General features: G+C 40.3%; 1 protein-coding gene across 3 annotated transcripts in view; it reads right to left on the bottom strand.

Annotated features, from left to right (window-relative positions):
* The window catches only part of APBA1 (amyloid beta precursor protein binding family A member 1), a 413,377-nt gene that overhangs the window by 319,734 nt on the left and 80,430 nt on the right, over nucleotides 1–13,213 (bottom strand). The gene's annotated exons all lie outside the window — the stretch shown is intronic.

The following is a 13,213-nucleotide window of genomic DNA, read 5'->3' on the forward strand; positions in this document are numbered from 1 at the left end:
CGTCATGAGCAGGGAAGGGGTTAAAACCCCCCTACCTTCTTTAAAGAAAACACAGAGATTTCTGCAATCAATGAGTGATCTGAATCGTACTTCCCAAACAATCCCAAAATCCGCAAAAAATTAAATTTACAAATAGAGGGTGTGACTACAAGGGCATGTCGGCCCCACCTTCCTAACAGAGAGGCAAATAGCCAGTAACACTTAGGGTGGGACCTTACTTTCACTTGTGATGCCAGTGTGCTCACCTTCACAAGTTTGCAGTGCAATAAATCACGTCTGACTACTGCATGCCTTTTACATGTTGTTTTATCTGCGTCCCCCTTCCTCAATGGGCCATCCAGTATGCATTTAATTTGCTAGTTTGTTATGTTTTATTTCAGGGTTACAATATCACTCATATGTATCTTTGTCTGTTATGGTTTTAATTGCAGGTTTACAAAACCATACAGATTTGTGAAGATATGGTGCGACAACATATTTGTTTTAACATTACGAGGAATCATTAATTGCTGTATATTTTATTCTTTCTAGGAACTAATAGGTGTTCGACCCATGAAGCAAGGGAAGTCACTAAGATTATATGAGTCGCTAAGATTATATGGGTTGTTTATCTCTGTAAGCACACAGCCACAATACAAAAAATGCAAACAGGGTATTTTTCAAATATTCTGATGAAAGCTTACGATCCTAAGAGGCCATTAGGAGAGGCTGAAACATGTCAACAACATAAGTGTAAGGATCCTAATCCCCCTACATACACCTATAATTCATAATTTTAACCTTGACTGAGATACCCAATAATAAGGGGATACAGAAGTATTTCAAGGCATTTCTATCCTTCTCATTCACAGTTCCATAATTTTCTAAAAGTGATCTCTGGAATATGGCTGACCTATCCAGGTTTTTAGGGACCAGGATGAGACCTGATGATGAAGCATGATACTAATAGTGTGTGTGAGGGTCTAACAAACAACTGAGCAATTGTTCCTGAAACTAGAATGAACTTGTTCTTGAATAAGTAACTGGGCCACAATTGGGCACAGGATAATTTAGTGTGTGACATTCCGCTTGAGAGGGAGAATCGTTTCCTGCTCCCTACAAAAATATTAGTGTTAGTTCTCTCACCCCTCCTTCCTGGATTCTAGTTTCATAGAATACAGGTTCAACAAGACATCTACTCAGAAATAAGCCATGTTATAGTCATACCACTTTGTATTATCAATGTTTTGTAATTCTGGAGCTGAAAAAATGCAACTAATTGCGAAGTCTTACAAAAGCTGTCCTAGACTAATGAAGTGTTAGCCACCACTACTGGGACTGTACTTGACAACATTATTAACGTTGCCTTAATAGTATTCTGGGTTTCCACATTAATTAATCGCAGATTCCTCTACCCAGTTGTCCCTCCTCAAAAACCTCTATTTAGACTGCACTGGTTGTGCATTTTTTTTTTTGGCTGATCTCAATCCCACACTACTCAAGAGAACTCTTGAAGCATGAAACTTCAAAAGGATGGAACAGGAATCAAGTAATTTGTTAAAGGCTACTGGCTATTGGATCATTTCATGAAAGCTTGTGTATACCAGTAACAAGAATTGGTCCTTGTGCATTGTTGGAGTGTCAGATATACGATTCTCCTCAGCCTTCAGGAAGTGTCTAACGTCATTGATCATACAGCATTACTTAGGCACCTTAAGTAATTCAAAACTACTTCCCTGAGTTCACTTCAGAGATGCTCAGTTTACCAGAAAAAAAAGAAAAATCAGATGTCTGCAATTGTCTTTCCCCTTTAATTCCTCAGTCAACTTCATTTGATCACATAATTTGCCTCTACATCCCCAATAAACTATTTATCTTCTGTTTCCATCCTCTGGTTTCTTTCACTACATCTTTTGCCTCTTAACAATTTGAATACGCCAATGACAAGCAGAATCTTGATATAATGAATGGTGACCAGAAGACTGTAGAAAGACAACCAGTACAGACTGAGTGGGCTTTTGGTCAGCCCCCTTCAGCCATTGGGTGTGGAGTTGTTTTAGGATCAGCCACTAGTTGGGTGAACTGTCCAGAAAAGTAAGGCATTTCGTGATAGATTACATGCTCTTCCAAGGACATTAAGTAGCCCGAGGCAACCAATTCCCCTTTTTGTCCTATCTTTCCCACTATATACATGCATGGCTGACAACCATCCTGTGATGATTTTTCACAAAGCATAACAAACATCATTACAAGATGGCTGATGTGCATGCGCACATTCTGGGCAGCCATCAGAGAGAGAGAAATAATGGCAAACCCAATAGGTTGGTGATTGTATAAAACTTATTAGCTTTACAATAGTTACTTAATAGTGTTTGAAATATCAACTAAGGAACACCAAGAGCAGGAGTATGACAAGGTAAAGAAAACACTGCTAAGCTTATCAATCATTAAAGGCTTCCAATATTGTCTCCTTAATATATATTCAGTTGTTTAGTTTGTACATCATTGCCTAATATTTTGAGAACAAGAAGATAAGGTATATAATTCAATGCTCTACAGTAAGAGAAATGACGGATTTCCAAAGTTTCTCAAATTAAGTTTTCAGCCACAAGAAATGTAAAATGGAGCAGCAGTCTTTTTTACATTCCGGTAAAGTAGAAGATGGAAACAAGTGAAACATTAGTTAAGAGAGTCCTACTGCAAGTCAACTGAATAAGAAAGTCATTTTAGCCATAATCCAATAGATCTGAAAATAGGTTATTAAAAAATGTGGTGTAGATTCAGAACTATTTCAGAAGGCACAGTACAAATAGATATCTACAAAGAGTAGACTATCTTAGCTCCTAGTTCAGTGACCCAAGATTTATTAATTTACGAACGACATATACGCACAGCCAATACAGTTTTTGTATGACATACAAATTCTAACTTTGGGCTGTCAGCAACTAGTTAAATTGTATTTCAATTATCTCCTTGGCCCCTCTCATAGCCAATTAAATCATACCTCACACCATTTCCATCTCGGATTTTAGCTTCTCATAACACAATGGGCCTTTGCTATTCTCTATATTTGAACTTTAAAAATTGCAAGGACATTAACAAAACTTGTGTTTATTATTCTCAGTTCCTGCAGCTATCCATAATTTCCAAAAAGAGACTATTGTCAGATTGAGAACAAAAACAGGCATTCTCAAAAACGTATAAGAATTCCCTTCTACTTTTCAAAGGCTGTTTCCAAGCCAAAGTTATGTTCGTTACTGCATGAGGTATCTTTTAATTACAATAATATTTAGCTTTCAAAAGGACACTACTCCAGCAAAGTATACCTTCTACCTTAAAACCAATAAGATAAATTACTCAAATCAAATGTTTATGACAATAAGACACAAACCCATACCCGCCCAAGCGTACATCCTTTTTGTGCACAAGCCATGAGATTCTACCTCTCTTCTTTTCTCACCATATTCAATTAACGATAACTTTGTTAATTTTCTTCCTGTACTGCCTTCATAGCTATAGTGATACATTCTGCAAAACATATAATACCCAAGCCAGAATAAACATTTAACTGCTGTTAATTCCCCCCATAAATTTACATTTAACTCATCCCATCTGAAGCAATCCTCAACCCTACCTTTGAAAACCCTACTCAAGTCTCTCAGCTTGATTGGGCCAACAAGGCTGAATCTTGCTTATATCATGAACCTAAAATAAACCTAGGACAATTATTCAAAGAAATATAAATTTGAAAGAGATCATCTCTTCTATGAGTCAGCCAGTCAACCCATCATTTACAATCCCCGTATAATGCATATATGTATAATGTATATATACAGCACATATGAGATGCAGCTGCACGGAGTGTAATATGCTGTTTATTACCATTGTAGGTGGGGGGGCATGATACCCACGAGGCAAAACATTAAATGGGTCATGGTGTTCCTCCACCCCCCTTCCAAAAGAGTAATAAATGGCATATTATATTCTCCTCATCAGCATACATTGGAAATGCCATTCCACTTATTCTTGTGTATTTGTTTTAACAAAAGATATTTAACCAAAACCAGGATGCAAGGGGCTGAATTTGTGCATCAAGGTAAAATTACTCAGAATAAACCTTGTGACTATCGGGAGAGTTGTTTTACTGTTTAAAGTAATTGCTACAAGCAATCTGTGAGGCAGTACAAATATTGTTCTCATGTCAATTATTCTGTATAGCAGCGTTTCCCAAACTGAGGGTTGGGAGCCAATTGTTGGTGGGTCATGAAAGCAGGCACAAAAATAAAGATGCTTTTAAATTCTGTATTCATCTTGTCACATTTGCTGCGCTTCAAAGACAGCAGTAAAATGCCAGTGTATGTCATTTCACAAATTGCTGCTTTTTTTAATGGGGATTGGTGTTTAAAAACTACTCTTACTTTGCAGTCAGAGAATGAAAAGTAAAGTCAATTATGTGACAATCTTCCTGGGGTACAGGGAGTGTGAAAGGAATGTGTGCAGGATGTCATTTTGTGTAACACCCAATAAAATGTAAATGCCTGTAAATGAACTGTTCATGTTCAGCAGTTAGAAAAGCAAATATTAAGCACATTTATTTTGTATTTATGAAGTGTGATGGAAACAAATATTTTTAAAGGATCAAAACAAATCAAGACTCTTTACATGGTGATGCACAAATAATGAATGTTCACTGAAACTCGATTTATTGTGTGCAATATAGTTTAATCAGTTAATCTGAATCTGTATGCAAATAAAGTGGCCATTTCAATGTAAAACGTGCTCTGTGTAATGGACAGTACGCTACCACATAGTGCATTAGTTGCATTTAAAACAAATATATAATCGCCATCCTCGTGCCTATTAAAGCAGGGTGGGTATCAAACGTTTGTCGTTCTAAAAATTGGGCCGTGGTTCTAAAAAGTTTGGGAAGCACTGCTATACTGTGTTAATAAATTCGAATCTGACTTCTGCACTGTAGCGATAAATGTGTGAATGTGAATTTCCTAGTACAGTACTTTTAATAATAATATATTGGGCCACATCATTTTTCACTGCAATAGCATTAAAAATCCAAGTTAAAAAACTAATATATGGCTGGCTCTAACATGCAAAACAACTGAAACGAATATGGAAATATGCTATTCTAACTAACATGCACAACTTCAGCCATGTTGTTCTCTTGGCAGCTTTTTTCTATGTTTCACTACCATTGGCAAATTAGTGTCTTGAGAATGGAGGGGTGGAAGATATGACATTGTTGTGTGAATAGCTAACCACAACTGGCAAATTTCAGTGGTTTTGTGGGTTTGAGACAGGCCCATAACTCAGTTTTTAGGTCTCGCGCCTAGTGTTGCAGTGCGCAGCACTGCTCGCGCAGCTAGAGACCTCTTGTACGGGGTTTCAAAATCGCCCTAGGAATCGCACACGCTCGTGCGTGTGCTTTTCCTTTTGGGCCATGCTATTGGCCTTTGCGTGCGTCTTTTTATTAAAGACAGCACGCAATTGGCCAAAGGCGGGCGCATTGCTACGCCCATGGCCTATTGGTGTCTATTACGCGCACCGCCGGCCATGTGGATTCAATTATCGTGTCCAGACACGGGCGCGATAATTGAAACCACATGGCTCGCTGTGGCGCACGCGCACCACTCGCAGGCGTGTTTGTTTACAATAGCGATCACTTTTGCGATCGCTTTCGCTGCCGCTTGTTGTACTGTATACAAGCAGCCACATTGATGCTGAACTTTACCTGGTACCATAAATTGAATTACAACCCATAGACCCTCGGGGGAAGCACCAGCCACCAAAGACACCTCAGCGCCTTAGGTGCACAGACATCACAGTCACCTGCACCAAAGTCCGACCAACAGCTCTCCACCACACACATTCTGCCAAGAATGACCTCCGTTGCACTAAAACAGGCCTCTAGGCGCCAAACACATCTGCTTGTCCTGGCCTGATCTCTGGTGCACATCTACCCCCGCACCCCGACCGCAAAGACCCCATTCAACAATACGAGTGACCTCAGCAAACCCCGTCATCACTGACACCCTTTTACCCAATGATTTTCTGGATGGGGAGGGACTTCCAGTAGACACCAACCCGCTCCTGCCATCAACAACCCGCGCTCACCAGGGCAGCCACGGACAGTCGACTGCACGGGTGACCTTTGATGCCAACATTCACCTCTGGAAGAACAGCTGGGACCTGGCATGCCCGGACGAACTTTAGCGGCGGTTTTTTCAAAAGTGCAAACACCTGTCCATGCCGGAAGTGGTTGATGCTGGTTAATAGAAGCTGTTGATTGAAGCGGTGTCCGGAGGTAAACCTCGCGCCGCAGAGGAGACGCAGCGTCGAAGCCTGTGCCCACTCACACATGACCTGTCTCTCTTCCATTCCCCAGTTTCGCGGGCGTCCTTCCCGCGCGATCTCGTCTCTAGGCAGGTGGCCCTCCGTGCCTTCCTCATTGCCTCAAGGCTGGACTCAGGGTTGGCGGTGATGCCTGCTCTGGAGCCAAACACTCAAGCGCGGGAGCTGCTGCCTTGAACCCTGCTTCTAATCTAGAAGGGAGGGGCGTGCGGACGTACATGTCCTCATCGCCTCCTGAGACCAAACAGAAACATTTCTTCTATGCAGCTAGGGGTGCAGCTACTCCCAGGGGCCCCCTACCCAGCTGACGTGCAATTTAGGTGCAGCCGAGACTCACCATGGCCAATGAACCCATGATCTTAAACGTGTATGACATGGTAAGTGTGACTTCCGGTTCGTGTGTGGACTATGCCATGTTTTCTGTTGTGTTCCTATCACTGCTGGTTGATTCTTTGTAATGCTGTCAGTTCAACCTTCCTTTTAAGCTTCAGACCTTGGCATTCTGAGACATGCAGTTTTCACTAGCCCATTCTGGCCTGGGACTTCTACTTCCTGGCATGCAATGGGCTGTCGAATCAAAATTAAGGCCCTGGACTGTAGCACTAACTCTTGATACCAATTGGAACCTCTTTCTTAGACCACCTAGCATTTCCTGTCCGTTTCTTTCTCTCTTGCATGTTTTCATTCTCTCTAACTCTCTCTCTGCTGAGTGACTGCCTATTGTGTCAAGCCATGAGATGGTTATGACAAACTCTTTACGTGCCAGGACTTATCAGCTCATACATATGACACAGAAAGTGAAACAGGGTCACTAGAGCATGGCACTACCGAGCAGTGCTGAATTTTACTCTGTTTAATTAGATTTTTCTCCACCTCTGAAAGTTGAAAGGCTGAGTTGACCTGGCAGCGATTCGAATCCTCAGGTGTGCAGATTATGTCCACATATTCAGCAGTGAGTGACTTGCTCCCTGATCTGCAGCTGGTGACTAAGTTTATTAATTTATCCATCCCAGGTGTCTGCACATGACTTCATAGTAAAAGGTTCAACTCAAATGGTCCTCTCAGCCTTTCATCATTCTGAGGTTGATAAAATAAAACATTTGGGCAAAAATAAAGATCTGTAATTCAGCGCCAGGTGAACAACGTCAGCGTAACAATAAACGTCTGTAATTCAGAACCAAGGTAACATATGCATAATAATACACATCTGTAATTCAGCATCAAGGTGAATAACATTTGGGTAACAACAAACATCTGTTATTCAACACCAAGGTGAATAACTTCTGGGTAACAATACACATCTGTGATTCAGCGCCAAGATGAACAACACCAATAGCTCAAACTTTAATAATGTGAGACCAATTGCATTGCAAATGCTTGTTAACAGTGGTGTTTCCCCAATGAATTTGTATTTTTTATGCTGCACCTTAATTTCCAAACCTGGCTTGACATGAGCTTCAGCCCCGTAAAACGGGGATGGCTGCAGGGCTGCAATGAGGCCATGCACTTAACCTGACGCAGGATGCCAATCTGTGCTGTGTGTGGCCTTCAAACATGCGCAGCAGAGGTTGGTCAGAGGGGCTGGTGGCACCAAACCCACCACAGCCTTCAGGAGTGCACAGTGGAGGTTGTCTGGAGAGCCTAGATTTGCTGTACTAACACTGGTACCAGAGATCCAAAAGGACAATGAGAGGAAAGTTTCCATCACCCAATAGGATCCTTTTTTATTTTTTTGGCTTTGTGAAGAATTTGCTAATCTCAAACGGCACAGATATACAATAGTGTCAATATTTTAAGCTTATTCAGCAACTTTCTTAAATGCAGATATTTTAAAAAAACTACCTTCAATATTTAAATCATACCTACAAAAGCACACTTTCTGAGTTAATTTTACTTCCATGTCAAGTTTGGCGTAAATAAATTGTTTTGAGTTACAGGTACGAGCAAAATTAGCTTTGGTGCTAAAATGGGAAAACACATCTTTTTTCAGCTCCCTTCCCTTTACTTCTTTTCCCCTGTACCCATCTGCAAGTTGGCATACCAGAGCATAGTGGACTATGCCAAGCAATTGCAAATTTGGTTAAAATTGTTTTATGGGATCAAAGGATTATATACAAATCAAAAACTGTTTATATAAATAATGGCAGACCCCTCTGTTTTCTTATAGTTAATTCAGAATTTCCATAAGAAGGGTGTTTTTGTTTTATTAAAAACTTTGGCATCATATGGCGAATCCTAATGCAGCTTTAAAAAAAAAAAAGTTCAGCCACCTTAGATTTTTCCTGTATAAAGTTTTGCGGGGTCCGTCAAACAGGGGCCAAGAAAAAAGAGGGTGTGCCAAAACATTGATTTGGCATGTTGATGCCCATAGGAAATTTTGGTAAGTGATAACGGAAAAAAATCAACTGACTAGACATACACCAAATTTGGCAAAGTTACCTTACTCAGAAAGCATGCTTTGCTATTTGGTGTAAATCCAATCAGCTGTTTTTGAAAAATCTACGTTTAAAGATGTGCTTGGGTGGTCATGATTGGGTTAAAAAGTTAAGTATATCTGCACTGTTGGTGTCTAGAAAGGCTCTGATTGCCTACTTTAAAGGGGACTAAATCAATCCAGATTGGGTGGCCACAACCTGAATAATATGTCTGGCAGTCATGACAGGACTGAGGGACTGCGTCCTGAAAATGAATTAGTGAACACACCCTGACCCCAAGGGGAATCTCCTTGAATGGCCGGGTAAAATGTTGTGGTAGCCATTACAGGACTCGAGGACATGATACCCATTTAGTGTTCTCCTGTAGCTTTCCATAGTATTTTAATGAACAACTAGAGTCCTAACATTCTGTATTTATGACAAAACTGTGCCACACCTGAAGCTCTCTTGATGGATCCAAAGCTGTAAAACTTAAATTCTTTCTTTCAGAAATTAGCTAAATGAGGGAGGTTCGTATTGTTGTACAAATTATCGCTAGTGCTCAAGGGCAAAAAAATGAAGACACATTTTCAATGAGTTATCAAATATCTTTCTCATCCAAGTCAGTAAAACGTTCTAACATGCCGAATAAAACATGTTTTTTCAAGGCCAACAGCAGCCTGTCAGTTAACTCTATAGAGATCAACTGCAGTTTTACCACAATGTTCTAATGAGCAACTAGAATGCTAACATTCTGTATTTGTATCAAACATGTGGCACCCCTAAACTCCATCTTGATGGAATCAAAGTTGTAAAAATGAAACAATTTCCTACAGAGGATACTGCAATAAATGAAGAAATTAGTGTCTTCTTTTTGTCACAGAAATTATGGTTTGTGCCCTAAAAAGCTAAAATGAGTTCGCATTTTCTCTGAGTTCTCAAAGATCTTCCACATCTATTTAAAAAAAACAGTCTGACATGCAGAGTCGACCATGTACTTCCAACACCAGCACCAGTCGATCAGTTATCTTTCTAGTAAGCAACTACATCACCACAGAGCTGCACTAAACAACTAGTGTACTAAAGTTTTGTATCTAAGACAAAAGTGAGGCACTCATAAACCCCATTTAAAGCCTTTCCAGAAGAGCAGCCCAGAGTAAATGTGTATTGAGATGTTAATGCAGGCACAAAACGGAGGTGTGGTTCTTTTATAGTAAATTGTGGCATAATGAATTTTTGAAGGGGTTAAAACTAGTTGAAGCAATACTGCATTGCTCTGCATGCCCATTCCATAACTTTAAAATAGTAACATTTTGATGTGTGTATGTGTGTGGGCATGCATATATTCGAGATATCATCAGTGATGTCATCAAGATGTTATTTAACATGTCTTGAGTGATGTAATATGTGAGGTCATAAACAGTGCATGGTGGGGGCAAATTATATTTAGCTCAATAAACTCATTTCTGAGATTTTTAGGCTTTTTAATGTAAGATCTTACCATATTTCAACACTTAACTAGAATGTCTCTGTAACCTTTGCTTTTTTTTAGCGAATGCATCTATGTATATATGTATATTACAGAGCAGCTGGTGCCACTGTGTAGTTATAAGAAGAGCCTTTTTTGTTATGCTATTAAATTTGGCACAGTCTGACAAATCTTCACAAAACGTTCTGAATAAAAAGTTTATTAGTGATGCCAATGATGTCATTTAACAAATTTTTCAGGGAATTTCTCGGTTTTTGTTGTTGTTTTTTCTACACAATCGAAGATCTTATTATTAGAACGTCACTTTAACCTGTATGTGTACGTACTGCAAAAACCAAAAGCTAAAGTGAAGTTATGTTATCTTTGGTTATAATACCTTAATATACATTAAAACAACTGAGAAATTTGCTGAACAAACCACAGTTGAAATGCATTTATGGTTATGTAACAAAATCTAAAAAACAACAGAAATTTGCAAGTTATAGTTAGGTACACTAATAACTCACAGCCCTGTCATGCACTGTTTCTGACCTTTCCTATGACTTTCATGACATGTTACATGGCATCATTGATGACATCTCAAATGGCTTTCGTTAACCTCAAGGACCCACCTTTACCTCTGCTCAATAGCCTTGTATCTGATGGAATATGCTCACCTACACCTCCCACACTGGTTGTACACCCCTAGGTACTGAAATTTCTCTCTCATAGCTCTGGTCTTAAAGATTATAATGATGTGACTACATGTATACCTCATAACGCCATACCCACTGCATAAGCACTCTAATTTTAGAAACTATTGTTTTGACTTCCTCTGAAGTGTAGATTGTACTTATTTTTGTGTGAGGTCACATTTGGGAGCATTGTTGGCTTGCTATTTTCGTTGCAGTGGGCCATGCTGGCTCATCCCATGATGTTGTTGTCTGGGGGAGGGAGAATTTGTGGTTGGACAGTTCAGGACCAGTCCTCTGTCTGGCAAAGGGATGCACAGCATGTGAATTTGGAGAAGCTTCAAACTGAAAAACTATTCTTAAAAGTAAGTATCAATTTCATATATTATGCTTCCTAATAGAAGAGCTTACATTGAGACCCATTTAGAGCCGAAGGTTTCTACACTGATTTGAGAAGACTGAAAAGTTAAAGATGGCACTATAGGAAAGCATTGCAAAGTAATAGAGGCCTCCTGCCATATTGCAATGAACAATGCAAATAAATAACTTAGGTTTGTGTTAGGCTACCCACTACCAATTAAAAGTTTTATCTTTTGGAGAAAAAAAAGTCTGCACCACCTGTGTTTACACAATGTGTGGCAGTGGTGCCAGTACGCCAAGGTGTCAGGTCATCCATGTATATTGCTAGTCCGATGATGGGTTGATGTAAGGGAACTTGTTTAAAAAATGGCAGGAGAGTATAAATCGGGCGATAGAAACATTGTTAAGATTGGGTTGCATGGTCAACATGGAAAAATTAGCTTCACACCCTTCACAAGTGATCTGCAGAGCAGATATAAACACGACAGTGAAAGAAATTCCCGCATGAAAGGGTGTATTAGCTTTACCGGAACACGTATGGCATTTTCATATGTCACACTCTCTAACAGTGAGCAACATGATGAAAATGTTGGTATTAAGCATCCCATTAACACCCTTTGCTATACCACACAGGTAAACCTCACAATAAAGCTTACAAACGGTCACTATCAATAGGGGATTAGGAGGATCTAGTGGTTGTCACAAGCAAATTCCAGAGAGAGTAAAAGTAGTAGATGTAGGACAACTTGATGAAGGGAAGATTTTTTTTTTTTAACCTATCTATCATTTTCCAAAACAGAAACAAAAGACCAAAAAAATAAAAGAAACATACATACAACAAATCTCACGCAGTGGGAAAATGAAACATTAATACGGGCAGCATGTCATGCATACGTATTAGAGCAAAATGATCCGTGTGCGTGGTGTTTGCAAATCGAATGTCGTCTGCATGTGTGAGGACGTGGCCATCTGGGAAGTGGTCCCTGAATGCATGGAGATCATGGCGCAGTAGTGTACATTGGGCCAGTTTCTCTAGGGTCAAGGACAGCCAAGGATGTTCGCCAGCAGGAGAGTAGGGGAGTACAAGGAGCAGCAATCCAGGGTGCGACAAAGCTTTCTCCACACCCACCTCATAGAAGAGAAGGTCTGAATGTTAGCGGAGTCCAGTTTTACACCCTGCGATAGTATGGATGCCAGAGGAACTGTCCCCGCCGGATCCCATTCAGGTTTAGCATAGGGAAGACGGGCATCTACATGGCACCAAAGCGGCGCAAATTGGCATTGGGCTGCCAGGAAATATAACTGAAAGTCTGGGACCCGCCACGTTCATAAGGAAGTACTAACGTAGCCCACTTAACGAAGACCAGCCCAGACAAGCCATAATAGAAGGCTTCTGAGGGTGAGGATGTAAGTATTGGTCAGGGGGATCAGTATATGGAGGAATAAATACAAAAACAGGGAAAGACAACCATTTTGATGATGGCAATACGACCAGCCATAGAGTGAGGAAGTCGCAACCACCTCTCAATCTGAACGGCCGACCTGTCAATGGTAGGACCATAGTTCAAGCAAATTACCTGCTCTTTGTCCCGATGCAAAATATAATGGCCAAGTATTTAGTGGAGTTGGCCCAACATGTGAGTTGGTACTCAGTGGGAACAGATGTGGTAATGTATGTGAGGGGGAACAATTCAGACTTTGCCTAATTTATATTAAGGCCAGAGAAGCCACCAATCTGGATGATCTCACAGAGCAAGATTGTCCAAAGGATGGCGGATAAATAATAAAATGTCATCCGCATACATAGTTAAGACTAAGTGATCCAGGCAAAAGCGGAGACCCTGCTGCATGTGGTTTTCCTGGAGGTGGCAAACCAGAGAATCCATAGCAATTATAAAAAAACAAGGGGCAGCCTTGCCTGGTTCCCCGAGCTA

This window comes from Triturus cristatus, chromosome 2_1 (assembly GCF_964204655.1).
Source record: "Triturus cristatus chromosome 2_1, aTriCri1.1, whole genome shotgun sequence".
Classification (NCBI taxonomy): Eukaryota; Metazoa; Chordata; class Amphibia; order Caudata; family Salamandridae; genus Triturus; species Triturus cristatus.